Consider the following 27,915-nt stretch of genomic DNA (forward strand, 5'->3'; position numbering starts at 1 on the left):
CACTCACCGACTGAATCTGCGGCCTTGTCTATCAAGGACTGGCCCATAATGATTTTGTTGTTGCTGTTGTTTTATTTGGCTGGCTCCGCGGTCCCTGAAATGCAAGATTTATCATTAAAATACTGGCAGGTACTTCACTGAAGTGGCACTAGCAACGGTTGTCCTAATGCGTATTTATAAGGAATGACAGCCAGTTGAGGGTTTGTTGAAATGAGGCCCTTTCCTCTCTCTCTCTCTCTCTCTCTCTCTCTCTCTCTCTCTCTCTCTCTCTCCTCCCTTCCTCCCTTCTTCCTTGAACAACTTGGAAGGTTTCGACTCATTTTGTCTTTTCAGGACTTAGCCAAGATCAGACACAATTCTGCAATGCATATGCAGATTTTGCCTCTTGTTACTTTCTCTAATGAGCCTTCACTTAATCAATTTGACAGTAGCCTTTGTTTTCCCCCCTCCCCAACTCCTCCTTTCTGACACATACATTTACCAAGGAAAGTATTTCAGGAAAGAGTTTGAGGAGTTTCGGGGGGGGGGGTATTAGGGAAAACGACGTCGTGAGGGAGCCATTTTTAGGGAGGCTGCTGGAGTGTTTCTTTTTAAAAGGGAGGGAAGGGAGGGCAAAGTTAAAACCGAGGAGTGGCAATCGCCATGAAGGTATGACTTGCAAAAGCATTAAAATAAGGACATGATTTGAGTTTAATTAAACAGCCACCCACATAAAGCAGCTCTCTAGGAATGGTTAAATCCTTGTTTCCGTTACGGGCCAGTTGAGGCATGTGTCCTAATCATGGAACACCAACAAACCTGGGGGGGGGGGGGCTAAGCATGGGAAACAGAGTTATATCAGCAGGACATTGCTTATGAGAACACACTGGGACATGTTCAGACTTGGATCACAGCCACAATTTTGCTCCGTCATTCGGCACATCCTCTTGCCAGTGGCCCACAATGTGCAGCCTCCCTGGGTGCCAGCACTTTAAATCCCGAGAGAAGATATAGTGATGTAATTCCACACGTGCAGCTGTCTCAGATCAGGAAGAACAGGGCAGCCAGGGAGGCTTCAGTGTGCTGGAGATACATTTACTGGGAGAAAACACACACATAAACTCCCATCAGTCCCAGGTGAACTCCCAAAAGTGGATTTCGTTCTCAAAAATTGGGACCTCAAAGAGGAAGAAATGCAAGAAGTCACCAGATACCTGCCTGTACCTCTTTGGCTGTGTCTCAGACTTAAAATATTCCCGATAAATACTTGCTTACCATTAATTGTCCTGACTCTACCCAGTGCCCCAACCAGCCAAGAGAAACTCACTTATAAAGAACCAGGCACCATGTGCACAAGGGGGCCTGAGTCATGCGGTTTATCTGAATTTTAAAGTACAGTGGTACCTCGGGTTAAGAACTTAATTCGTTCTGGAGGTCCGTTCTTAACCTGAGGTACCACTTTAGCTAATGGGGCCTCCTGCCACCGCCGCGCAATTTCTGTTCTCATCCTGAAGCAATGTTCTTAACCCGAGGTACTATTTCTGGGTTAGCAGAGTCTGTAACCTGAAGCGTCTGTAACCTGACGCATCTGTAACCCGAGGTACCACTGTAAACTGATCTGATTTGCACCTTCTGTAGTAAAAGTCTCTTTAAAACGATAATGCTCCTTCGGATTTCACACTCCTCAGATCAGATAGTGCGCCAAAGCGCATTACAAATCGTGTATTTTGGAATAAAATGCATCTGGAGATGCCTACATTGGAATGAATGTTCTTTAAATATGTATTATTCAGATACATAGCTAGGTATTCCAAAATACTATTAAATATTACTCAAGTATCTGCATTTTCATGCTTCTCTCTTTTTAAAACAAAATAGGAGATTAATGCAGAACAAAACAGAGATGTGAATGGACACATGTGTCACTGAGGCAAACTGGAAACAGAATGATTTGTCCATTCTTAGTATCTGCTGTGATTGCCCAGCAGCCATTTGTGATAGGAATGGGTGTTGGCTTGTAGGTTTGCTTCCTTTCCCATTTTTTGATTCCCGATATAAACCATGAGGAATTCAGATGAACTCGGCCTGGAAGGACTCAGAATCCCTGGAAGCGTCCGTCCAGACAAAGGCAAGCGAAAACAGCAGCAGGAGCCACAGTAAGGGAAACGTTGGGTGACGATAATAATAATAATAATAATTTATTATTTATACCCCACCCATCTGGCTGAGTTTCCCCAGCCACGATGTGTCGAGAACTGGCAGGAGCGTTTCAGAGGTTTTTTTTAAGTGCTTGATTTGCATTTCTTCACCCTGGGCCACCTTGGACCTCTTCGGAGGAGAAATCTTTGCAAAGATGCTCTGCTCTCCATACACCCAGCAGCCAAACTCTTGTTTTGCAGCCAACCGTTTGCAAGATTTTTGCCACCGGGGTGAAGACAGGACTTCACACCATGACAACTAGGGTGGGCGTCCAGCGGCTCCTGGTTTTGTTGTGACCAAGGCGCAACCACCCCATGGTGGGAGTGACCTTTCCCGTTCTGGAGTCACGGGCAACCCGGGGAGAATTTGCTGCCATCCTTATTCCCCCTTCTCTGAAGCAGAGAGCTGCTCCTTCTCTCCCTCTTTTCCCCTCTTGCGTCCACACCCAGAAACCTGTGGGCTCCATGCAATCACAAAGACGACATTACCCACATCCTTTCCCCCACATCAAGTTTTTCGTTCTTGGGACCCTTCCTGCAGCCATTTTTGTTTTTATTTCCGGGGGTGACTATCAGTGATATATGCAGGCTATTTTAAGAATGTAGGACAGAGTGGAGGATTAACATCTTCTCTTCTCTGTGTATCAGAGCTTCTTAGCCGTAATTAATTGGGACACAGGGTTTTGTACTTTGCGATCAGGTCATTTGACTACGAGCTGCCCAGCTAGATTTTCTCATTGTGTTGTTTTCTGGGGGGATATTTTTTTTTGTCTGTTTGTTTCACAAAAGCACATGTTTCCTGTGTTCCTGGGTATCTTTCTAGGGGGAAGATTTAAACTTGCCATTTGAATAAGTCTTTGCCACAAGTGTTTGGCCCCCGGGCAAGAAAGCAAAGGGAAAGGAAGGGGGAGGGTTGGGAAGAGAGAAAGGGAGAGGGAGGGAATCCGTATTGCTTTGTGCAACCATAGCCCGGAGGCTCCCGTCTTTCCGAGTTTGATGCAACTGGCCTCACACCGTCACATGGCTGTGATGTCAGCGCGGGAGGGCCTTGTGTCAGACAAATCTGGATTTAGGGGAATTATAGCAGATGTTGCAAAATGGCAACAGTTTAGCGAGTCCCTTTCATCCCACCGGCGAGGAGGCAGGTCCGCTAAGTGTACCAGACAGAAAAGAATGTTATCTTTGATCCCTAACACTCATGGGGGAAAGGGGGCGATGGTGGGGCTTTGCTCGTCAAAAAAAAACAACCGCACAGAAGCGCTCGGAGTAATGTTGACGTGGAGGAGGCGATGGGAGGCAGATGCAAAGGAAGAAAGGGCTTCTTCTACACAGGCTGGGTACGGGGCTGCAAGTGGGAATCCCGATTTGTGGAGGTGTCTGCCCTGGTTATAATATTTAATTCAGAAGAAGAGGAAGAGGAAGAGGAAGAGGAAGAGGAAGAAGAAGAAGAAGAAGAAGAAGAAGAAGAAGAAGAAGAAGAAGAGGAAGAAGAAGAAGAAGAAGAAGAAGAAGAAGAAGAAGAAGAAGAAGAAGAAGAAGAAGAGGAGGAAGAAGAAGAAGAAGAAGAAGAAGAAGAAGAAGAAGAAGAAGAAGAAGAAGAAGAAGAAGAAGAAGAAGAAGAAGAAGAAGAACAACAACAACAACAACAACAACAACAACAACAACGTGGGGGGATATATTAAACAATCCAGACTTAGCTAGATCAAAAAGCAGAAAAAGATGGCCTACTTTCTGAAGATGTGTTGACAAGCGTTTCCTTTTAAGGAGGGTGGCTAGAAGGAATGGAGGAGAGCAAATCTTTGAGCTCAGTGACTCTCCATCCAACTGCCATGATTTTTTTAAACATATAAGTATCAGGGACTGGCTATCTTCTCCGGTTCTATTAGCTTCCTTTGGCACATAAAATTGGACCCTCTTGATGAGAGGAAAACGATGAGGTGGGATTTTGATTTGATTCACCAAGGCTGCTCAACGCTTCTTATGTTTAGCTCCCGTCGAATTCACCCCAGATCCGCCCAACCCCTGCCCTTGGGTGTTTGCAGCGGCTGTGAATCGGACCTTCGTCTGGACTTAAATCTAATTTGTGTTTGCGCATACCTGCATAGATAATAGAATGAAGTAGTGTGTGTTGGTGTGTGTGTCTTTACAGAACAGACTGTACTAGTTCAGAATGCAAGCAGGGAATGCAGTTTTTTTTTAATTTAAAAAAATGTTCCCCTTGCATACACACACACACACACACACACACACACACACACACACAAGTTCTCTATGCAATTAAAAGATTAGCAACTGGAAGCACACAACACTGGGCTAGGAGGATAAATAGTTTTACTTGGCATAAAGTAGGACTGGATCAGTCTCTCTTCTGTCCACGTCCATTCACACATCTGTTCCATTCTGCTTTCACCTTAATCAATGGACTTTTCAAACATCTGTTCAAAAAGTTGTATTTAAGTATGCATTTTATCACACAATCTCTGTTAAGTGTACCTTTTATCTCGGTGTAAACATTCCTACATTTCATCCTAACATATGTATTCTGGGACATACCTGAGCCAATCTATGCTTAATAAAATTTGGAGAAGAGTGAGATCCAATGGATAATTATGTTCCTATCTGCACATTAGTCCAGAGAGCATAAATCAATTAACATTAGAAGTCGCAGAAAGCAAATTCCTCAAATTCCTTTCTCTCGGTTTTTGCTTGGAGGCAGCTCGGTTTCCCCTCTGTCCCAATAACTGCATCACCCATCTGTTATCAGATGGGGTTTTTTACATCCCCGGGATTACATCAGCTCTCTCTCTCATGCATGTGCAGGCCAGACCTTTTTGCTGAATTTGTTTAGCATCTAGTCCATTAGAAGAGTTCTGTTATGTGCATCCCACTTCTCTGAACAGTGAGAACTTGCAGGGGCCCAGGACTTATCCAGATTTGGTTTCCGTTGGAAGGAGGCCACTGGTGGCTTATTTGCAGTTTTGTAATATTTGCTTTTATTTACAAATACACAGGTCGAGCATGGAAGGGAGCACAGCTCAAGTGAGTCAGCAGACAGGCATAATCTACTGCTCTCACGTCAGATCTCCAGGGAGACAGGCAGCCCCCTCTTCGCAAAAATGCTGTTAGCTTCCAGAGCCTACAAACTGAGATCTTTGTATTTTTCTCAGCCTCTCTCTCTCTCAACCTGTAGTCTATTGTTCTTTCCACAGGCAAGACACCTGGATGCTTTCATCTTTAGCTGTGAGAGGGGAAGGTCAGACCATTCTGCCAAATGATCCTGTACCAAGAAGCAATTGGCCAACTATTTAATTCCCATATCATCACTAGTTTACCTAACAAAGAATATGCCAGGCCAGACCTGCAACTCTCCCCTCCCCAAAGCTTACAACAGTTCCCCCCTCATGCATTTTCTCACTGAGGTAGTCAACCTGTGCTTGGACTGTACCACTTCAGACGCAGGTAATAATAATAATAATAATAATAATAATAATAATAATAATAATAATAATAATTTATTTATACCCCGCCCATCTGGCTGAGTTTCCCCAGCCACTCTGGGCAGCTCCCAATCAAGTATTAAAAACAATACAGCGTTAAATATTAAAAGCTTCCCTGAACAGGGCTGCCTTCAGATGTCTTTTAAAGATAGGATAGCTACTTATTTCCTTCACATCTGAAGGGAGGGTGTTCTACAGAGTGGGTGCCACTACCGAGAAGCCCCTCTGCCTAATTCCCTGTAACCTCACTTCTCACAATGAGGGAACCGCCAGAAGGCCCTCGGCGCTGGATCTCAGTGTCCAGGCTGAACGATGGGGGTGGAGACGCTCCTTCAGGTATACAGGACCGAGGCCGTTTAAGGTCAGCACCAACACTTTGAACTGTGCTCGGAAACGTACTGGGAGCCAATGCAGATCTCTCAGGACTGGTGTTATGTGGTCCTGGCGGCTACTCCCAGTCACCAGTCTAGCTGCCGCATTCTGGATTAATTGCAGTTTCCGGGTCACCTTCAAAGGTAGCCCCACGTAGAGCGTGTTGCAGTAGTCCAAGCAGGAGATAACTAGAGCATGCACCACTCTGGTGAGACAGTCTGCGGGCAGATGGGGTCTCAGCCTGCGTACCAGATGGAGCTGGTAGACAGCCGCCCTGGACACAGAATTAACCTGCGCCTCCATGGACAGCTGTGAGTCCAAAATGAGGTGTTGGAGGTGTGGGGACTTACATGGTCAATGGTTCCAGGGATGAGGTTGGGAGTTGTAGTTCAGCAACATGTGGAGAGCCAAAGGTTCCCTACGCCTGGCTTAGATAATCATTCAGTCATGTGAATGCCACTAGCAGTCGGAAGTGGTACGGTCCCAGCCCAGTGTTACAGCCTGGGCCTGAGTCTCATGAGGACTTCAAAGACCAACATTAACAAGTGGCTGAACTGAACACACTGAAGAAGAATTTCTAGCCTAACCCAAAATACTGGGGCAGCAAAAACATCTGAGTTATCTCCTCTCTATCTGCCTATCGCTGTGCCCGCTTTCTCTTTCCAGCATGGGTCCAGTGTGGTGTAGTGGTTAATAGTAGTGGACTCGTAATCTGGTGAACCGGGTTCGCTTCCCCGCTCCTCCACATGCAGCTGTTGGGTGACCTTGGGCCAGTCACACTTCTCTGAAGTCTCTCAGTCCATTCACCTCACAGAGTGTTTGTTGTGGGGGAGGAAGGGAAAGGAGAATGTTAGCCGCTTTGAGACTCCTTCAGGTAGTGATAAAGCAGGATATCAAATCCAAACTCTTCTTCTTCTTCTTCCTTTTCTTCCTGATTTCATGCAGGGAACTTTAGACCCAAGAGCCAAGCATGGACTTCCAGACTTCTCCATCTGGCCCTTGAGACTCTTTCCCAGGCCACACCCCTCCCCAGCCCTACTTCGTACTCTTCCTTGGGTGTTTTTGCCGGACTGGAATATGGCCTTGAACAAAGCCCCTTGCTCGCTCAGGTGGATGAATGGAGAGTGGGGTGTGCAGAAATGCCCGCTGTGCAAAGGTGTGTTTTCAACCGCTTACTCCACTTACGATTGCCTCTTGCCCCATGCACCATTGGGACATGGCCACCAGAAAGTAACCCCGATGAGAATGAGACCCCTGGCTAAAAGAAAGATTCCCCACCCTTGATCTAGTGTAACAACAACAACAACAACATTTTATTTATATCCTGCCCTCCCCAGCCAAAGCCGAGCTCAAAGCGGCTAACAACAATAAAAATAGCACAATTTATATAAAATCACAGTCAATTAATTGAAATACATTCTAAAATCATTTCAGAATCAAATTAATGGCAACCATTGGAACAGCTCTGTCTTTCAGGCCCTGCGGAAAGATGTCAAGTCCCGTGGGCCCTAGTCTCTTGTGACACAGTGTTCCACCAGATCAGGTCCACAGCCGAAAAAGCCCTGGCTCTGGTTGAGGCCAGCCTAACCTCCCTGTGGCCCAGGATCTCCAAGATGTTTTTGTCTGAAGACCGTAATGTCCTCCGTGGGACATACCAGGAGAGGCGGTCCCGTAGATATGAGGGTCCTAGGCCATATAGGGCTTTAAAGGTTAAAACCAGCACCTTAAACCTCATCCTGTACTCCTGTACTTGCAAACCGTTGCTGGTTGGAGAATTGCATTGCAAAATTCAGGTAAGCATGAATTTTGAGGGATGGCTGTGTTTCAGTTCTCATATTGTTTCGGAAGGTGCAAATTTAATGGATGCAGTTCAGTGTGAACTGAATAGAAATTCTCTTAGTTCTGGAAGCCAAGGCCATTTAATAGCAGCAAGTGTTCTTCCTCTGTTTGATGTTCTGCATTCAGGTTGTTAGCCTTGTTGGTCTGACACAGTCGAAATAAATTTTAAAAATACAAATATATTTTTTTCCAGTAGCACCTTAGTTTGTTCTGGGATCTGCAGTTTGCCAAACTACTGGGATGCACATTGCACCATAGCCAGTTAAGGAAAAGTGTTTGTGTCAGAGTGTTTGTGTGTGTGTAATAATTGTTGCTCTCTGCAAGGTATTTGGGGGGGGGGGAATGATTCATTAAGGCAAACATACCTAATTCCTGCTTTCTGAGATAATACGCAAACCAAAACTCAAGTCATCCTTCAAAATTTTCACTCTGAATATTTCAATGCACCTCTCCAGCCAATTAATACGAACAACATTGTAAGTGTGCTTTAGAATGAAGGTATTGGTGAGGACAACATGCAGAAAGGCATTTCAACAAGGGAGATGACTTTGTAAGGATGGGGAAAAAAACACAGACAAAATTGCACACATATTAGAAGAAACTATCCGCAAAATGCCAATAAATTTGCACAAGGACTTTCTTTTAAAAAGTGTGAGCTTCTGAAAATGTGGAAAACTGAACTTTTGCAGAAAATTTTATTATTTTTGTATGTGTGGAGAACTGAATTTAAGATTGGAAAAATAAGAAACTGGGAAGAACCGAAATGGGGAAGTTCGCCTGCACTTATTCCCTGCACACTCAGACACTGAATTCAGCTGACGGCATGTTATTCCTTTGTCAGACGTTTGTCACCTTAAGATAGGTGTGTTGTGTTACTTTCGCTCAGCATCCAGTCTGAAGAAGACTTCTAGAGAACCTGCACGCTTGCTCGCAACTTGGGGATATTTCACCTGGTCCTTAATAAAGGGAGCTCTACCTGCAAGGTATCGACACAGCCTAGCAGCCTACTAATAGAGTAATTGCTTATTAATACTTGCCAGCAGTTAAGTGTGAAACGGGTCTTTTGTGTAAGCATCTTCAGTTACATCTATTTATTTTATTTATTAATTAAATTTCAATGCCCGCCCCCTCACCCGAGGATCTATAGGGAGGCAAATATCTAATATAGGAGCAAACTTGAAGAGGGAGGCGTTCTATCTCTTGCCCCCCCTTCCCCTTCCTCGGACCCCCACCAGCAACTCTGCCACCACCACCCCACCCGACATTTGTCCGAGCGCACCCTTGTCTTAATTGGAAACGCAACAATTGTTTAAAAAATGGCATTGCCCCTGAAAAGATTTAGTGAGGGATGAAGAAATCTCTTGAACCAAAGGCCATATAATCTGCTGCTCCAGTTCCCTTGGCCGGGTTGATTCCTGAGGAGCACCAGTCCCTCTCTGGCAATCCTCCCCGGCAACTTGCGCCCCACCTAGAAAATCTCCTGGGATCCCTATATTATTCCCCGCTTTTCTTTCCCCGCACCCACCCTTTCTCCATTCAGCCCGAACAGAAGAACAAGGGAGCAGGTTCCAAAAGGGCAGAGAGACATCAGGAGCCAGAGAAAATGCTTGAGAATAAGGTCAGGGCCTGACTCCTTCTGCCAACAGTTACCGGGGAGGGGGCTGCGGCCCCCCTCAACAGTGTTCAAAGGCTTTAGTGGGCTTTGTTCAACTGTGTAGGGATTAGGCCGGGCGGTCTGAGAATTTGCCTTCTAATTAAAAAGGATAAAAGATAGAAGTAGCATTAGAACTAAAACACCGCAATGATACTTCACAAGGTTGAGCTCCTCTCTCTCTCTCTCTCTCTCTCTCTTTTTTTAAACACACGCACACAAAACACTGTTAGTCACAAGACAATGTAAGAAGTCACCATCAGGCTTGCTTCATCCTTTTTTTTTTGTTTTCTGCTCAAATTTAAACAAGGGTGGGGGGAGAAAGAGAAAGAGAGAGAGAAGGGGAGGAAGAGGGAAAGCGGGGAAGAAAAGTTTGGAAACTCTTCCAGCTGTTCCTTCGTGAGGACAGAAGACTAATTGTATGGAAATGATCTGTTTACAGTGTGGGGTTTTTTTTGTTCTTAAAACCTCTAGCGGGTTTAGGTGGGAGGGGGCATTTGCACCTCCAGACGCTGCATTTAACGGGACGCACCTAAAAAGGGAGACGGGGACCCATCAAAATGGGCTCGCTACGAATTTAATTCGATTCGATTTACCTCCCTCTTAAATAATGCATTCTCTGCACTTCTGCTGTGTGAACAGGCGCCAGCTCTCATTAACATCTTTGCCCAAATTGTGTCTGTGCCATATGGAATATGGGCTACGAGGTTTGGATGAACTGTTGTTTCGGGATCCTCTGGTTAGCTGTGAGCATTTTTTTGCCTGCGGCGGGGTGTGGGGTGGGGCGGAGAGAGAACCAGGAGATCTTGTGCTTGAAGAAATGAAGATCTGGCCTCGGTCCTTCTGCTCGTTCATGTGACTGACCCCGACATCAGGCTGATAAGATGCCCGGCTGAATTCAAGGCAGACCAGTATGACTTTATGGATGGATTTATTTGTCTTTTTTGGACCAGGAAACAGGCCTGAAGAAGACAAACAGAGATGGTCGATGGGATGTGAGCAACTCACCCATAAAAACTGTTTATTTGTACGTCGTTTTTTCCCTGGTAAACAATGTTCAAGGCAGCTCCCAACATACGAAAGCTTACATTATTCACTCATGGCAAAATTTAAATAAGCTAATGAGAACATCTCCAGTCATTGAAGAGACAATAACATAAATCCATCTATGGATAATTCAGAATGAGGTCTAACAATAGAAATTCAAGAATGTAGATTGGATTTATGTCAGGTTCCCAGGTTCCCAGCTTGATAACACAGTAAGCGTAGATAATGAAAAAGGAGGATTTATTGCAAAAACAAACAGATAGCTCCAGACAGCTCTAACGAAGCACCATTACACAAGATGACCCTTCTGAAGACTCCTTCCGGCCTCGCCAGCAGATATTGAACTTACAAACCTTATGTCTCTTGCTTTGCTTCCTATCTATCAGCCCTCCCATTCGCCGGCTCTTAGGACTGAGTGGATCAACTCTCACCTCCTCCTTTTCTGAGAGGCTGTCTCTGAGTTCATTTGCTCCTGTTTGTGCTTCCTGTAAGCTTTGGCTGCGTTCTAGCCTGCTCTCAGCTACTGCCTTATCTGCCGGCCCGAAAAGGTCAGGAAGAGCCGAAGTCTGCAGCTGCCAACTCTCTCCTGCCTAACATCAAAGCCCCCCTGTTCTTGGCTGCTTTCTGCAGTTGGCAGCAAACCTTTGCTTTGAGCTGGCTCATTCCTGACAATTTACATCCAAAATAATGCATCCGCAAATCTTGACCCCCATCAACAGCCCCTAAAGAGTACCACACTCTGCTGTCCTCTAGAGATCCTGAGGAGTAGAAGTCTGGAGTCAGACCAGTCCTTATCTTCCCAGGTGAGGTTCCAATAGTTTAGGCTTAGCAAGGAGCAGGTCTTGCAAGATGATAGTCTCTTCCCAATGCCCCCTTGGCTTTGGTGCTCTTGTCCCAGGTACTATGGTTAAGTCCTGTGGTGCAGTTCTTTTGTGGGGAGAGGGCAAAGAACCCCAGCGTTGGCACAGCAGCCTAGGGCGCTGAATTTTCCAGCTTTCAAATTCCAAAAATGAGGGGGTCTAAAAAGTTGTAACGTAACTTGGGGTTTCAAAAATATTTTGATTAAATTAATAGGTTAGTTTTGCTTGGTAAGTAAAATCCGTGTAAAATTGCATAGAAATCATTACAAATTATTGCCAAGTACATGCAGTTATTATACATTAATAACATTATTATTATTATTATTATTATTATTATTATTATTATTATTACTGTTACTATTACTATTACTATTACTATTTATTTATTTATTTCACATTACCTGGCACTTTCAGAAGATAGAATTAAAATCCTTTGGTTTTTCTGAAAGCAGTTTATGTGCTTATTTGTCAAACGTAGACTTACCAACCTAATGTTGTCCAGGCGCAAAAATAACAGCAGGTTTGAATTAATCTTTCTTCTTCCTGTTTAGCGGGCACTGCTACGGTCTTTGGACTGGTTGCTGTTGAAGAACCAGGAAGAAATTTTCCTGCATTGGCAGGTTTTGTCTTCCCCGTAGCAATTCATCACAACTTGGGCGGGTTAAGGCCTTGGGCGGAATTCTTTCGTCTTTTCTTCCCTAAAATGGGGGGGGGGCATGAAGTGGTGACTCTAGCCTGCGTCTGGGGATATGGGGTGGGCTACCTGTGTACACGTGCATTTTGCAGGGCACCCCCATATCCCATTTACCCTGAGGAGCCCCCATTGCCCCGGCTGGGGGGGGGGTACACGCCCAATGCCTAAGCCAAGGTCTTTCTACAATTGAAAGTTTAATAAAGTTGTGGCCAAATTTTAATTCCATAACACGTTGTCACGAGTCATTATTCCTTTCTGGTGGTCCCCGGGGGCTGGGGTGGTCGCCGCCTGGTCACGCAATGTATTATGGGAAAGCTTTAATGAAATATTATGGAGAATGAAAGGAGCAGCATCCTGCACTCACAGTAGCCAAGCAGTTTCTTCAATGGGAATCCCTCAAGGAGAACATAAGCACAAGAGGGTTTGTTTAACAGCCTCTTTTAACATTGATTAATTCTCTGAGTTACAGTTGATTAACTGATTGCGTTTGAATTAAGTTGGTTAATTGAATTATGTGCATTACGGTTTATGACTGCATTCGAATTTAGTGGATCGGATGAATTCTCTGTCACAGTTGATTAATTGATTGCACTTGACTATACAGTCATACCTCATATTATGTTTGAATCATGATACGTTTTTTCAGGTTACGTCCCGCGGCGACCCGGAAGTACCGGAAATGGTTACTTCCGGGTTTCGCCGCTCGCGCATGTGCAGAAGCACAAAATGACATCACGCGCATGCGCAGAGGCGCTGCTGCGGATTGCGCTCTTTTCGTGTTGCGAATGGGCCTCCAGAATGGATCCCGTTCGCAACCAGAGGTACCACTGTAGTTGATTAACTGAATTTGAATTCATATATAAAAAAAACTAAGCTAAAACAAAGGCACTTATCTTCTTCGCTTTTAGGTGACGTAACACATTTGTCGCAGCAGACAGCGACCTAGAAAAGGGGCAAATGCCGCTTTTGAAATGGTTCTGGCTGTCAGCAGCTTTTATAAATACTTGCAAAAAATAATAGTAGTTAAGTAAAAATATCATAACCTATTAATCTAGACATTTAATCAATTCATAAAGTGAATATTGCCATGGATGTCCATAGAAATTTCTTTTCTTTTGAGGGGGAATAAAACCCAGAAAGAGGAGAAGGATTAGTTTCTGTCATACACAAACAAAAAATGAGAAGAATGGGGTCTGTACATTTTTGCCTCGTATCTCAGGTTCTAATAACTTTCTCTTTTTAAAAACTGAAAAGCTAGGACTCTGGGGATTATGGTTCATCCGGGTGGAGGGGGGAGAGAACTGCCCCCATTGCGGATGTCCATGAGCCCTACTTGCTATTAATGGATGCTATTGCTTTTTTATCACCACTTACAAGCTCCAAGCTTGTAATCCATTTCCCCGCTTTTTTTTAGTTTAAAGATGGGTTGTGTCTGCAAAGAGTGAGGAAATCAACCTTCTGTGGATGCCTGCAAAGCTGTTTCCGTCCCCTGTCCCCCCTGCCAGACTCCTGTGTTTTATGTATTTATTTATAAATGACACTTATATCCTTCTCTTCCTCCCAAACCTTGCAAAGTGGTCCAAGCAACATCTTCCCATCCAAGGAGCCAACAGAGCCAGCCCTGCTTAGCTGTGTCGTAGTTCTGAAGGTGATGCGTGCAGACTCCAGCATATTAGCAGTGGAAGAACAGGATGGGAGGAAAGGAACCCGAGGAAAAAGAAGGGGATGAAAGGAAAAACCGACCCGACCAGCTTCGTGACGTAACGTGAGACGTGTGGGAATAAAGAGGCCATTCCTTTTGCACTCGTGTGTGCAACCAGAGCTACACTGCTCTGGAAGCTCGGAGCGCTGTGGCACAATCCTCCCACCTTGGCCCCTCAAAGTGCAATTTCGATAATGCTGTCAGCCACTCATGGAGAAGTGTTCACCTCCAGGTCCTTCTTTAGAAAAGGTGGCTTGGGCTTATTGCCAAGAGCATGGGTAGGCAAACCAAGGCCTGAGGGCTGGATCCGGCTCAATTGCCTTCTAAATTCGGCCCACGGACGGTCCAGGAAACAGCGTGTTTTTACATGAGTAGAATGTGTGCTTTTATTTAAAATGCATCTCTGGGTTATTTGTGGGGCATAGGAATTTTTTCATATATATTTTTCCAAAATATAGTCCGGCCCCCACAAGGTCTGAAGGCCACCTGTGAAAACGTTTGCTGACCCCTGGCCAAGAGAAGAAGAAGAAGAAGAGGAGGAGGAGGAGGAGGAGGAGGAGTTTGGATTTAATATCCCGCTTTATCACTACCCGAAGGAGTCTCAAAGCAGCTAACATTCTCCTTTCCCTTCCTCTCCCACCACAAACATGATATTCCACAGAGTAGGGGCCACCCCAAAGAGATCCCTGCTCCAAGTTACTTTCTGGTATCTTTCAAATTTGCAGAAGAAGCTCTCCCTCAGACAGCACTCAGCTATGGCATGGGCAAAGTGTTACATTCTGCTAGTAGTTCGCCCCTCCAAGCAATGTAGCCAACACATTCTGCACCACCAGCAGTTACGGACCATCCGCAAGGAGTGCATAGCCTTATATTCTCCTTTAATGAATCTTACAAACATTACGCTAATATGCATCTCCTATTTTTATTGTTTTTTGTGCACTTCTTATAGTTTTGGAACTTTGACCATCCACTTTTGTGTTTGCGTGATTACCGTACTTCCACACATACACAAAGGTGAGTGATGGGGTAGCAAAGCGGCCTTTGAGGATACACAGAAGTTTGCCACCCCCCAAATAAATCCCTGCTGCTTATCGGCGTTATTGAGAGATAATATGATTGCCGTAACACTTGTCCGGCAAATGAAAATCCTTGCAAGGCTTGTGTGTAATGTTTTCATTCCCCCCCCTGTCCCCCCTTCTCTTTTTTTGGCCTTCAGAATATCATCTTGAAAACACACCAGCCCTCAAACAGATTCCTTTGTCTGTTCGCCAGGTTGGAGTCTTTCCACTGGCTCTGATTCGAAGGCACCTTGGTCTGATTTCGAACGCTGCCATCTCTCAGGATGGCATGCAGAGATGGAACGTCGGCTCTGTGCCTTAGCCTAACCCCAGATTTCTCCTTGGCAAAGGGATGCCAGGATTGCCAAATTACTTAGGAGAACAGGGGGGGGGGTGTAGGGGAATCAAGGGTGGTGCTTTAGTGATACAGGCAACCGTCTCCCAGCGATTGAGTTGGGAAGGGCGCAAGTCTCCCCGTTCCTTTCGAGTCTCCAATTTGGGCAACGACCAAGGTCACGAGTTCAACAGTCAGGGCTTTATCCTCTCCGCCAAGCCCTTGCTACAGTGCTTGGCTTTGATCTGAAGAACGAGACTCAGCTCCCTCTGAACTTGAGTCCAAGATGGTGACGGGCAAAGTCTTGGCTTCCACTCCGCCTTGGCTGGCCTGACTGGAGGTTAGATGAAATACTTGTCTGACCCAGACAACAACAACAAAAAAAGCCCAGTCCTTGCCAGTTGTGTTAATAAAAAATGGGAGGGGGAGATCAGAGACATTATCACCAGTAGCACTGCCATACATACACAATGTCTTCATTTCCACTTTAAACAGACTCACCCCTTTGAACACACAGTTGCCTTGGACCAACCCTGCTTCAGTTAAAGTCAAGATCAATCTTTTCACATTGGCTTCCAGTGTGTGTGGTGGGGGGTGGGTGGGACGGGGACTCAAACCACACACTTTCTTTTGAAACAACTCACTTGACTAGTTTGCACATGTGGCCTTTTATTCCAAGGATGAACGAGGCTCCCAGCTCCCACATAAGAGAACTCCTGGCATGTCGTAAGTAAGTAAGGAGAGCTCTGCTGCTGGATCAGGCCAAAGGACCATCGAGCCCTGTATCCTGGTCTTACAGCAGCCAACCTGAATCGGGATAGGACTAAGCCAGAGAGATGGTCCCATCACTTCCTGGCAAATAGAAGGGGAAGAAATGGAGGCAGTGAGAGATTTTACTTTCTTGGGCTCCATGATCACTGCAGATGGTGACAGCAGCCACGAAATTAAAAGATGCGTGCTTCTTGGGAGAAAAGCAATGACAAACCTAGACAGCATCTTTAAAAGTAGAGACATCACCTTGCCAATAAAGGTCCATATAGTCAAAGCTATGGTTTTCCCCAGTAGTGATGTATGGAAGTGAGAGCTGGACCATAAAGAAGGCTGATCGCCGAAGAATGGATGCTTTTGAATTCTGGTGCTGGAGGAGACTCTTGAGAGTCCCATGGACTGCAAGAAGATCCAACCTCTCCATTCTGAAGGAAATCAGCCCTGAGTGCTCACTGGAAGGACAGATCCTGAAGCTGAGGCTCCAAGACTTTGACCACCTCATGAGAAGAGAAGACTCCCTGGAAACGACCCTGATGCTGGGAAAGATGGAGGGCACAAGGAGAAGGGGACGGCAGAGGACGAGATGGTTGGATAGTGTTCTCGAAGCTACTAACGTGAGTTTGACCAAACTGCAGGAGGCAGTGGAAGACAAGAGTGCCTGGCGTGCTCTGGTCCATGGCGTCACGAAGAGTCGGACACGACTAAATGACTAAACAACAACAACAACAAGCCAGAGAGAACACCACATGCCTGTTGGATCAATCCATCAACTTCTGATGGGTGATTTAGAAGGATTGGGTCCGGCATCACTTTCGCTGCCCAGGTGTACCAGTATCCATTCTCAGCAGAGTTACATCTCAACTCAGCTCCTTTCTTGGAAGTGTCTTCAAGGTTGAAGGTACACACAGTTGTCAATAAACACTCACTGATGCCATAAAGATTCAGTCAAGTGCAGAGGTTTACTTGACAGGCATAAAAGCATATTGGTAGCCAATATACACAGCCGTACCTTGGTTTTCGAACAGCTCAGTTCTCGAACGTTTTGGCTCTGCTGAACACCACAAACCCGGAAGTGACTGTTCTGGTTTGCGAACTATTTTTGGAAGCCAAACGTCCAATGGGGCTTCCGATTGGCTGCAGGAGCTTCCTGCAGCCAAACAGAAGGTGCACTTTGGTTTCCAAATGTTTTGGAAGTCGAACAGACTTCCGGAACAGATTCCGTTCGACTCTCAAGGTATGACTGTACAGACGTTCACCCCTGTCGTGGTTAAGGCAATGCTTAGAATCCAGCAGAAGTCCAAGAGTTTCTCTCTCTCTGCTTCTCTCGCCGCAAGAGGCTCACAACAAGTTAGAACAAGTTGCACAGAAGCATTGTCATCAGTACTTCCATCTGGTACACAGGCTGAGACCCTATCTGCCTGCGGACTGCCTCGCCAGAGTGGTGCATGCTCTGGTTATCTCCCGCTTGGATTACTGCAATGCGCTCTATGTGGGGCTACCTTTGAAGGTGACCCGGAAACTACAACTAATCCAGAACGCGGCAGCTAGACTGGTGACTGGGAGCGGCCGCAGATACCATACAACACCGGTCTTGAAAGACCTACATTGGCTCCCAGTACGTTTCCGAGCACAGTTCAAAGTGTTGGTGCTGACCTTTAAAGCCCTAAACGGCCTCGGTCCAGTAAACCTGCAGGAGCGTCTCCACCCCCATCGTTCTACCCGGACACTGAGGCCTTCTGGCGGTTCCCTCACTGCGAGAAGCCAAGTTACAGGGAACCAGGCAGAGGGCCTTCTCGGTAGTGGTGCCCTCCCTGTGGAACACCCTCCCACCAGATGTCAAAGAGAACAACTACCAGACTTTTAGAAGACATCTTAAGGCAAGATGTTTAGGGAAGCTTTTAATGTTTGATGTATTATAGTATTTTAATTTTAATATTTTTTTGGAAGCCACCCAGAGTGGCTGGGGAAGCCCAGCCAGATGGTTGGGGTATAAATATTATTATTATTATTATTATTATTATTATTATTATTATTATTATACTGTGCACATCCAGAACAGTTCCCACAGAAAGCTTCATTGCACAGACAAAACAAACTCAGCCTTCTGCTGCTTCTGGAAACTTCCCCTCTGTTCTCTGTTTCTGGAACAAATTATTCTCACACAGAGAGAGAATATCCAACTATGCCTGCCCACCCTCCAACATTCCTCAGATGACAGTAGGGACAATCCATTCTACATCAATGACCCCTCCCCTGGGTCAACTATTTACATGCACTGCCAATGGATGTGGGGAAAGGGTGGGGCTGGCTGAGTTGCCCCCATGGCTGTTATAAAGAGGCGTATGTAACAATACCATGCTGGCAAATGTCTTGGTTATATGTGGGAGCCTTTGATACCAAAACTGTGAGGCTTCCATCAGCCCACCTTGAGGCACCCACGTCAGATGTTTGCAAGGCAGCACTTCTGCGCCAGCCATGTGGTCTCTATGGTTGGTGGCTATGACTGCAGAAGGGACCTGTCCCCTCCCCACGGATCCCACCGTGAGGGGCTGGGATGCCGACGCCACCTCCTCTTCCCCACTTGCAGAATTTGGGAAGACATCGTGAGAAGTCAGGATGGCTTAAGGGTTTTCATGACCCCGCTCTGGAGGGCAGGACTCGAACCCATGGCTTCAAGTTACAAGAAAGGAGATTCTGACTAAACATCAGGGGAAACTTTCTGACAGGAAGAGCTGTTCGTCTGTGGAACAGTCTCCCTCAGGAGGTGGTGGACTCTCCTTCCTTAGAGGTTTTTAAGAAGATGTTGGGTGGTCATCTCTCGTGGATGTACGTTTCCGAGCACAGTTCAAAGTGTTGGTGCTGACCATAAAAGCCCTAAATGGCCTCAGTCCAGTATATCTGAAGGGGCATCTCCACCCCCATCGTTCTGCCTGGACGCTGAGGTCCAGCGCTGAGGGCCTTCTGGCAGTTCCCTCATTGCAAGAAGTGAAGTTACAGAGAACCAGGCAGAGGGCCTTCTCGGTAGTGGCACCCGCCCTGTGGAACGCCCACCCACCAGATGTCAAAGAGAAGAAGAACTACCAGAGTTTTAGTAGACATCTGAAGGCAGCCCTGTTTAGGGAAGCCTTTAATGTTTGATGTATTACTGTATTTTAATATTTTCTTGGAAGCCGCCCAGAGTGGCTGGGGAAGCCCAGCCAGATGGGCAGGGTATAAATAATAAATGATGATGATGATGATGATGATGATGATGATGATGATGCTCTAGTTGAGATTCCTGCATTGCAGGCGGTTGGACTGTCTGACTCTTGGAGTCATCAACAAGCTTGCTCCATCTTCCATGGGACAGCCCTTGAGATATTTGAAGATGGCTACCAATTTCACACAGAAGCACATCATTGCTTACTTCAACTCGCCTGTGGAAACAACTCAGAGGCCATGAAAGAAGGAAGGGTAACAACAGGAAGATTTAAAGGAACTATTGGAAACTCCAGGCAGTAGAGATATAAGATGATCAGAGCCCCACCAAATCTGAAGCATGGGAAGTCCCAATAAAAATTTATAACTTGGCAGAATATTTGGACCATATGATATGTATTTGTATAATTTGGAATATTTAATGTGATTGGATTGGATTGTTAAAATGGAAAATTTAATAAAAAATATTTATTAAAAAAGAGAGATAGAGAGAGATATTTGAAGATGGCTCTCATATCTCCTCTGTCTCCTCTTCTCCAGGCTAAACATACCCAGCTCCTTCAACCGCTCCTCATCTGTCTGGGAGCTCAACAGTTATCTCAGTAGGTTAGAGTGCGATGCTGAGAATGCCAAGGTCGTGGGTTTGATCCTCGTACGGACCACCTGCATATTCCTGCCTTGCAGAGGGTTGGACTAGGCGACCCTTAGGTTCCCTTCTACGATTCCGTAATCTGAAGGGCCCACAGCGTAGCCACCCCTGGGGCGATTCTGGGTTAGAACCGGAAAGCTTTGGCCGCCTCTTCTTTGGAACGGTTGCAAAGATCAAGCTGTTCACCTGGCATACAAACAAGGTATTAAAAGCAATTCTGGGTGTTTATTGCTGGCGTGGAAACTCTCCATGGTGATGATCAGAAGGGATGGCATAGTAACCAGAGCTCTGTGCTACAGGAGAGCGAGAGAAAGCGTTATCGCAAGCAAAGGCCTGGGGAGGTGCAGATAAGCAAGAACATAGACTGCTCAGTCCCATTAAAGTTTGTCATGCACCAAATGTTTGGGGGGGGGGACAACTGAAGTAGAACAAGGGGATTTCTGGACGGCCTTAACTTCAAGGATGTAAAATGAAGCTGGAAGGAATTTGCTCCCCTTACCTTTCCCCCCACTCCCCCAAAATAATAATCCAAATTTCATCTATATTTCCGAAAAGAATGTTTTTATTCATTTGTTCAAATAACCGTAACACGATGATACAGCCCAGAGCAAACCAACAGAAAACAAACAAACCAAAATTGGGGCAAAGATTCCAGGAAAAGGGATAACAACCAGGGACTTCAAATATCTCAAGGGCTGTCCCATGGAAGATGGATGCACACATACGTTGGCTGAAGATCCCAGAGATCAGCCAAGCAAGTCTTTTGATATCCTTCTGGTTATCTTGGTGGTCTTTGATCTAAGGCAGGGTAGCGGGTGGCGCTGTGGGTTAAACCACAGAGCCTAGGACTTGCCAATGAGAAGGTTGGCGGTTCGAATCCCCGCGAGGGGGTGAGCTCCCGTCGCTTGGTCCCTGCTCCTGCCAACCTAACAGTTTGAAAGCACGTCAAAGTGCAAGTAGACAAATAGGTACCGCTCCTGCAGGAAGGTAAACGGCAGTGGCGTAGCGTGGGTTGTCAGCACCCGGGGCAAGGCAAGTAATTTGCGCCCCCTAACCTGTGGATTTGCGCCCCCTAACCCGTGAATTTGCACCCCCTAACCCTAACCCCCAGATGTTGCGCCCAGTGCGGCCGGCCCCCCCTGCACCCCCCACGCTACGCCACTGGTAAACGGCGTTTCTGTGCACTGCTCTGGTTCACCAGAAACGGCTTAGTCATGCTGACCACATGACCCAGAAGCTGTACGCCAGCTCCCTCAGCCAATAAAGTGAGATGAGCACCGTAACCCCAGAGGCGGTCACAACTGGACCTAATGGTCAGGGGTCACTTTACCTTTACCTTTATGGGTAGGCAAACTAAGGCCTGGGGGCCGGATCCGGCCCAATCACCTTCTCAATCTGGCCCGCAGACAGTCGAGGAATCAGCGTGTTTTTACATGAGTAGAATGTGTCCTTTTATTTAAAATGGGCCTCTGGGTTATTTGTGGGGCCTGCCTGGTGTTTTTACATGAGTAGAATGTGTGTGTTTATTTAAAATGCATTTCTGGGTTATTTGTGGGGCATAGGAATTCGTTCTTTTTTCTTTCTTTTCAAAATATAGTTCAGCCCCCCCCCCCCACAAGGTCTGAGCGACAGTGGACCGGTCCCTTGCTCAAAAAGTTTGCTGACCCCTGATTCTACAAAATCAGCTAACACAACAGAACTGTACCAAACTTTGTAAACTGAGTGATATGCACTGGACTCATCAATTTCTCCACCAGGGCTTAAAAATATAAAATGAGCCTGACAATATTCCATACCCTGTTGAGTCACGCGGTCAATGAAAGACCACCCAATACTTGGCTATCTCTTTGAAGGTAAAATATTCTGCAAATATTCTCTGGACGTGTGGATAATATTAGATCTTTAGCACTTGCATTTGACAGCCGCAGATTTCGTGGTAGCTCCTAGGCTGCTGCTGCAGTGGACATATGACAGTATCAGATCAATGACTAGATGTAGGGTTGCCAGGATTTTAGATGACCTTCATTCATCCATTCATTTAGCCAATCGAGAGAGCAGAAATTCAAATTTTGAGAACTGCTTCCGACTCCAAAATGCGAATGCTGGATTTTGTTTTTTGTGTTTTTTTAATAGATATTTATTGAAGATTTTCCATTTTAGTAGATTAAAAAACCAAAAAGAAAAAACAAAAAGAAAAATTAAAAACATATACAGTTCACAATCCTTATTTTTCAATAACATATTTCCCTGACTTCCCCACACCTCCCCTTCTTATATTCCAATTCAAATTGTTAGTTCAACAAGTTCTTATCCCCAATTTTTTAACTTTTTTATGTTTAATTCATTGTAAAAACCGATTTTACCTTATAAACATCAAAATTTATGCATCAGTACTCATTCTTAAATCCTTTTTTTCTAAAGTCGACCCAAATTCCCTTCCACGAATTCCCCACTTTTCATACAAATAACAAAGCAGTGGGGTTTGGGGATCCAAAGGGTGTATAATTATAACTTGTTTTTTTATTTTTATTCTGCAAATGCTGGATTTTGAGGCTAGCTTTCAACAACAAAAATATAGCTTGCAAAATCTGAAATGTCATAAAGTGGCTGGGGCAACTCTGCCAGATGGGCAGGGTATTATTATTATTATTATGCTACCTCGGGTTACAGACGCTTCAGGTTACAGACACTTCAGGTTACAGACTTTACAGACTCTGCTAACCCAGAAATAGTACCTCAGGTTAAGAACTTTGCTTCAGGATGAGAACAGAAATCGCGCGGCGGCAGCAGCAGGAGGCCCCATTAGCTAAAGTGGTGCCTCAGGTTCAGAACAGTTTCAGGTTAAGAACGGACCTCCAGAACGAATTAAGTTCTTAACCCGAGGTACCACTGTAATATTACTATTATTATACCACTTCTAACAGGGGTCACCTGCATCTTCACCATCCCAGTTCTTCAGAAAATCTTGATTCTGTCTGGGATGCCATTGGGCCCAAACTACGGTACATGTTAGATTTAAATTGCATGTCTTTCACCAAAGAATTCTGGAAACTGTAGTTTGTTCTGGGTTCTGGGAACTGTAGCTCTGTGAGAGGTAAACTACATTTCCCAGGCTTCTTTTGGGGATGTAGTGTGCTTTAAATGTATGGTGTAGATGCAACTATAACAACAAAAGCATCCAAAGGACATCAGGTTGGGGAAAGCCAGTGTGGTGTAGTGGTTAGAGGGTTGGGCTATGACTTGGGAGACCAGGGTTTGAATCTGCACTCAGCCTTGAATCTCACAAAGATGACCTTGGGCCAGGCCTAGCCTACCTCACAGGGTAGTTGTGAAGATAAAATGTGGAGGAAGAGAACTATATGCACCATCTTGAGGAAAAAGGGGCATATTGATGTTGTGGTTGGCACCTCTCTGTCTCAAGAGACAACGAAATGGACTTCCAAGAGGCACCATCCAACCATTTTAGGGATTCCACTCTGGATTTGTGTAAGGTTTACTCCTGAGCTTTTTCTTCTCTCGAAGGTGTCCCACAAGACAGTGGAGGTTCAGGATCAGAGTTTTCCTTCTCCTAGATGGGCTCCTAGATGGAGAGCCAGTGTGGCGTAGTGGTTAAGAGCGGTGGACTCGTAATCTGGTGAACCGGGTTCGCTTCCCCGCTCCTCCACATGCAGCTGCTGGGTGACCTTGGGCCAGTCACACTTCTCTGAAGTCTCTCAGCCTCACTCACCTCACAGAGTTTTTGTTGTGGGGGAGGAAGGGAAAGGAGAATGTTAGCCGCTTTGAGACTCCTTAGGGTAGTGATAAAGCAGGATATCAAATCCAAACTCTTCTTCTTCTCCCTTCCCAGGTGGAAGAGCCCCACCTGCCCCTATATAGATATAATAAATCATAAATAAATGAAGTCTTCTCTCTCGCACCCACAAATTTCGCTACAGGCCTATGAACGGTTCTCAGCTAGACTTGTTTTGGCCCTTCATGGATCTCTGTTACTTATTTTATCGCCCCGTTTGTACAAATAACAATATCCAGAGACAATGTCACCGTGGGCAACTCACCTTCCAACACAGTGCTCTTGGCTACTGCAAATAACCCTCCCCGTCGTCGGTTAAGATCAAGTTGTCTCTGTGTTTCTCCGCGCAGCTGTCTGAAACAAACATGAAGGGGAAAACACTCTTTGGCACACTGAAACCATGAAATGCATGCAAAAACAAAACAACAACAACCCAGGACTTAATTAAAATTGCCTTTTCAAATTATGCTGCTGGAAGAGGGCAAAGTAACCGCATCCCGAATTGTTCCAACACTGCTGGAGCCCAGTGAAAACTCCATTCATCCCATGTATGGGATGCTACAACATCAAAGGGAAACATTTAGCCCCCTCCCCAACGCACACACACCCAAAAAATAAAAGGCATTTCTTGTCTTTTTGTGCTGTGTAAATCATCTCCAGCAATGGAGTCATTGTCTCTTCTCCCTATATCTGAAGCCTCCTGCGGGAAAGTAGCAGCGAATCGAATCTGAGCATGTAAATCAGGTGGCAGGGGGAAAGGGGGGGATTGGTCCTGCAGCTGGTGATGTCATGGTGGTGACATCATCCACAGGACCTATGGACCATGGAGTAGAGATGGTCTACTGAACTGGAGAGGGAGATGACCAGAAAACAATGAAGCCGTGGGCTTAAGCCAGGGCCGGGGAGATGAAGCAACATGAACCCGCCTGATGAGAATTAGTGCCCCTCCAGACTAAGGATGGGGAGAATTTGATTCTGCTTGCATTTTGCAGTGAGGTTACGAAATCTGAACTGTGTTTGGAAGGTTGAGGTGTTTCCACCATAAAATGTGGAACTTTTACTAGTGGTCTAGAAGATGCACCCGTTGGGTCCCTTCTGGCTTTCTGCCCTTTCCAGCGCCGATATCCTCCTGCTGCTACCAATCTGGTATTTACCACCAACATATGACGGTAGAATAAGCCCTTGAAAAGGCTGGGCAAGGGGGGAGACCCACCCAGGGAGTAAATTCTCTTTTTCAGAAGGGATTGGTGTGTGTGTGTGTGTGTGTGTTTTCGCCCCCTGAAATAAATCTCCCAGAGCTTTCCAGCCTAGAGAAAGCTTAAAGACAGTCAATGGAGAACAGGGAGAGAAAATGACAAAACATTATGACAGGGGACACTGTAAAACAGACCTTGTGGAAATCAGCCGAGAGCAGAACAGGTTTGATGTCAGTCACCGTGTGGGAGTTCATGTCAAGAATAAGATTATTTTCTTTCTAAAGGAAACGCCATTGTAACAGCTCAACCGAGATGGAGAAATCCCTCAACACGCTCCTGACTCAGAAATCTGCGGATGTTTTCAGACGGAAAAGGGTACATCTAAGCGCAGTCCTGGAACCTGTCTAAAAACAGGAGGGGCGAGCCTGAAACCAATGACGTGGAGAGCACCTCTGAGCATGCACAGAGGGCCGTTGCCTTCGCTGCTGGATTTGTCATGTCTAAGCCGAAGCAATGTTGCAGTTGCCTCCGCTTCGCCTGACCCCTTTCTCTGATACTCGCTCTGCCATTACAGTGGTACCTCGGGTTAAGTACTTAATTCATTCCGGAGGTCTGTTCTTAACCTGAAACTGTTCTTAACCTGAAGCACCACTTTAGCTAATGGGGTCTCCCGCTGCTGCCACACCGCCAGAGCACAATTCCTGTTCTCATCCTGAAGCAAAGTTCTTAACCCGAGGTACTATTTCTGGGTTAGCGGAGTCTGTAACCTGAAGTGTATGTAACCTGAAGCGTATGTAACCTGAGGTACCACTGTACTCATTTAGAATTAGAAAAATTCCCTAAATTATGTGATGGACAGGAACAAGAAAAGACAAGACAAGGTGACGTGACGTGACAAGGAGTTTATAAAATAATGCAAGGCCCAAAGAAAGAGGATAGGGGGGAGTTTTTCTCTCTTTCTCCTAACACTAGGAGTCATGGGCATCCAGTGAAGCTGAATGTTGGACAATTCAGGCCAGATCAAAAAAAGCACTCCTTTGTGCAGCATGTATTTAAACTATGGAACTCACTTCCACTGGAGGCAGCAATGTTCACCAACCTGGTTGGCTTTCAAAGTGTTGGTTGGCAGGCTTCCCACAGGCATCTGATTGGCCACTGTGAAAACAGGATGCTGAACTAGATGAGCCGTGGGCCTGATCCGGCAGCAGGTTCTTTTCATGTTCTTATGGCAAATTGGGGAGTCCGTGCCCCTATGGGGCAGACATTTTCTTCCCCCACCAAAACAATTTCAAAGGAAGGAAATGCATGTTACAGTCACAGTACAGTCACTTCCTGGGATAATTTATCTATATCTATCTATCTATCTATCTATCTATCTATCTATCTATCTATCTATATCTCCCGGCTGGCCAAAGAGCTGCTCTAAGGAGCCGGAAACATAGGGAGCAGGCAGCCTTCAGAGCATCTTCTAAGTGCGGAACAATGGTTCCCTCGCTGCGAGAAGCGAAGTTACAGGGAACCAGGCAGAGGGCCTTCTCAGTAGTGGCACCCTCCCAGTGGAATGCCCTCCCATCAGGTGTCAAGGAGACAGAGAATTACACAAATTTTAGAAGACCTTTGAAGGCTGCCCTGTATCAGGAGGTTTTTAATGTTTGGTGGTTTTAATATGTTTTTAGATATGCTGTAAGCCACCCAGAGTGGCTGGGGATACCCAGCCAGATGGGAGGGATATAAATAATAAAATTATTATTATTATTATTAGTTGTTGTTGTTGTTGTTGTACTTTAGCTGGACTTCCGTTCGACGCAACAAAGCAATTATACTCTTAGGGAAGAGCTGATACTTAGGATCACTTAACCCAGATTTATTATGCCTTATCTGCTGAGACACCCTGAGTATGCACTCTTATTTTATCAATTTACGTTAATAACACATCACTGAGCCGCAGGATTTCAGCAAAAAGGAGAGGAAAGGAAAACGAGCAAGACCACACAAAGCTGAAGCCTGCCTGCCCCGGCCTCTTTAACCCTAAAATGCAATGTTTCTATGATTTTAATTGACCTCCCAAGTTGCATTAAGGAATTCAAATAAGCCTCCCTTGCTCCCCCGCCTTCGTCTACATACCAATAAATGGAATGCAACCCCGGCAAAAACAAAACACCCGCATTTTCTGTGGTGTGTTCTGTTGCGTGTAAGGGATTTCCTTCGGAAAGAGTGACACTCTCCAGAAAGGAGCTGCGTACGGTCGCAAGCCTTGCAGTTAAAATAGTGGAGTGAGTTGGCAACCCAGAATCAATGCTATAGCTGTGTCTGTGTGCCCGTTTGCAATGGCAGGGGTAGTACTAATAACAATGATAATGGTAATAATTTGGGGTGTTTTTTGTATCCTGCCCATCTGACTGGGTGTGACGCGGCAGCTAAAAAAGCCAATGCAATTCTGGGCTGCATCAATAGGAGTATAGCATCTAGATCAAGGGAAGTAATAGTGCCACTGTATTCTGCTCTGGTCAGACCTCACCTGGAGTACTGTGTCCAGTTCTGGGCACCACAATTCAAGAAGGACACTGACAAACTGGAACGTGTCCAGAGGAGGGCAACCAAAATGGTCAAAGGCCTGGAAACGATGCCTTATGAGGAACGGCTAAGGGAGCTGGGCATGTTTAGCCTGGAGGTTAAGGGGTGATATGATAGCCATGTTCAAATATATAAAAGGATGTCACATAGAGGAGGGAGAAAAGTTGTTTTCTGCTGCTCCAGAGAAGCGGACACGGAGCAATGGATCCAAACTACAAGAAAGAAGATTCCACCTAAACATTAGGAAGAACTTCCTGACAGTAAGAGCTGTTCGACAGTGGAATTTGCTGCCAAGGAGTGTGGTGGAGTCTCCTACTTTGGAGGTCTTTAAGCAGAGGCTTGACAACCATATGTCAGAAGTGCTTGGCAGGGGGTTGGACTCGATGGCCCTTGTGGTCTCTTCCAACTCTAGGATTCTATGGTTGCCCCAACCACTCCAACAGAATATAAAATAGCACGACAAAACATCAAACATCAAAAGCTTTCTGATCCAGGGCTGCCTCCAGATG

At 45.7% G+C, this 27,915-nt stretch overlaps 1 long non-coding RNA gene across 1 annotated transcript; it reads right to left on the reverse strand.

Moving 5' to 3' along the window:
* Positions 1 to 9: 9 nt before the first annotated feature.
* Positions 10 to 26,174, reverse strand: LOC310712956. Its single transcript, XR_014529039.1, has 3 exons — positions 25,027 to 26,174; positions 23,902 to 23,990; positions 10 to 94 (listed from the first exon to the last, which is right to left on the reverse strand). It is a non-coding gene; the product is annotated as an uncharacterized lncRNA (long non-coding RNA).
* Between the last annotated feature and the right edge of the window lie 1,741 nt (positions 26,175 to 27,915).

The sequence above is a fragment of the Podarcis liolepis genome (assembly GCF_965112155.1).
Source record: "Podarcis liolepis genome assembly, chromosome: 1".
Classification (NCBI taxonomy): domain Eukaryota; kingdom Metazoa; phylum Chordata; class Lepidosauria; order Squamata; family Lacertidae; genus Podarcis; species Podarcis liolepis.